General features: G+C 50.5%; 1 pseudogene; it reads left to right on the plus strand.

The window, feature by feature from the left end:
• Nucleotides 1-393: 393 nt before the first annotated feature.
• On the plus strand, nucleotides 394-1,649 carry LOC131913860 (DNA (cytosine-5)-methyltransferase 3-like; annotated as a pseudogene).
• Nucleotides 1,650-1,874: the final 225 nt, after the last annotated feature.

Here is a 1,874-nt window from a genome sequence, read left to right on the forward strand (position 1 = left end):
TACTTGAATCAGGTATCTGATATGTGAAGAATTAATTTTTAAACTAAGATAGAGGTTAATATTTCCCTTTCTTATAAAAGGAAAAAGCCTAAATCACCAAAATGTAATATGAGAATCTGAGCATTCTTACATGTTAAATTTTGAGCAGTGGGCTTGCTTTTTCTTAGTCTAAAAGAAATAGGAGATCCTTACTTGCCTTAAGGTTCCTTTTAACCTTCCCTCTCTTCCTCCCCAAAATCTCCCACTAGGCCCCAAAAAAACCTGAGCACCTTACACCTGCCTCCCATCATCTCTCAATGCATTGCAGGGTTCTGACGACCCTGCTGACACACCTCCCGAACCTCTAGCCACCCGCCATCCATTGGACACAGATCCTTCTAGCAGAAAACCTCCATGGGTTCCCAGGAGAATTCTTCTTCTTGCTCCAAAGCCCTTGGAACCTCGGGCCTGGAGACTCCGGACAGTTCTAGCCCGGACTCTGCCAGCCACCTGGAAGAACAGTGGTCAAAACCCTGCCTTGATGAGCAGAGCATGGACATCGTATTGGAAGACTCAAGGGAGCTGCTGTCCTTAACCTCACCTCCACCAGGCAGAGAGATCAGATATGAAGTCACTGAACCGACAGAACGTCGAAGACATCTGCCTCTGTTGTGGAAGTCTGCAGGTGTATACGCAGCACCCCTTATTTGAGGGGGGAATATGTGCCAGTGTAAGGGCACGTTCCTGGAGACCCTCTTCTTTTATGATGAGGATGGGCACCAGAGCTACTGCTCCATCTGCTGCTCAGGGGACACCCTGTCCATCTGTGAGAGGCCCGACTGTACCAGATGCTACTGTTTTGAGTGTGTGGGTATCCTGGTGGGCCCCAGGACCTCAGAGCGAATTAATGACATGGCCTGCTCGGTTTGCTTCCTGTGCCTGACTTTCAGTCGGAGCGGACTGCTGAACAGACGAAGGAAGTGGCATCACCAGCTGAAGACCTTCCATGGTCTAGAGCGGGCAAACCTCTGGAGATGTACAAGCCAGTGTCTGCGTGGAAGAGACAGCCAATGCAGGTACTGAGCCTCTTCGGGAATATTGAGAAAGAGCTAGAGAGTTTCGGCTTTTTGGAAAGAGGTTCTGGTTCTGAAGCAGGAAGACTGAAGTACTTGGAAGATGTCACGAATGTTGTGAGGAGAGATGTGGAGAGATGGGGCCCCTTTGACCTCGTGTAGGGCTCGACACAGCCACTAGGTCGCTCTTGTGACCACTGCCCTGGCTGGTACATGTTCCAGTTCCACCAGATCATGCAGTATGCTCAACCACCCCCAGGGAGTCAGTGGCCTTTCTTCTGGCTGTGGACAGTCTGCTGCTGACTGAGGATGACCAAGTCACTGCAACCTGCTTCCTTCAGATGGAGGGCTGTGACTCTCCAGAATATCCATGGTAGAGTCCTCCAGAATGCTGTGCCGGTGTGGCGCAACATCCCAGGGTTGAAGAGCAAATACTTGGCCCTGACACCAAAGGAGCAACAGTCCTTGGAAGACCAAGGCAGAACCAGAGCCAAGATGGCCACCCAGAAAGATGACCCCCTGGTAAAGACCTGCCTTCTCCCCCTGAGAGAGTATTTCAAGTATTTTTCTCAGAACCCGCTTCCTCTTTACAAATGAATCATGATACAATGAAAGAAGAGGTTTCCCTAGAACCGCCGCAGCCTTCCTCCTATGGCCTTTTCCCTTGGCAGGGTTTTCTTCTGTTTGCTTGCTTGCCTTTGGGTTTCTCCTGTTCGGTTCCCAAGATGCCTCCTGTGCAGCTCACTCTGGGGGTGGGAGGCACCCACTTCTGTGGACATGATCCTGATGGGATAACCTGTCATGAGTCGCCAAAAGTGTGTG

Source organism: Peromyscus eremicus, chromosome 6, assembly GCF_949786415.1.
Source record: "Peromyscus eremicus chromosome 6, PerEre_H2_v1, whole genome shotgun sequence".
NCBI classification, from domain to species: Eukaryota; Metazoa; Chordata; class Mammalia; order Rodentia; family Cricetidae; genus Peromyscus; species Peromyscus eremicus.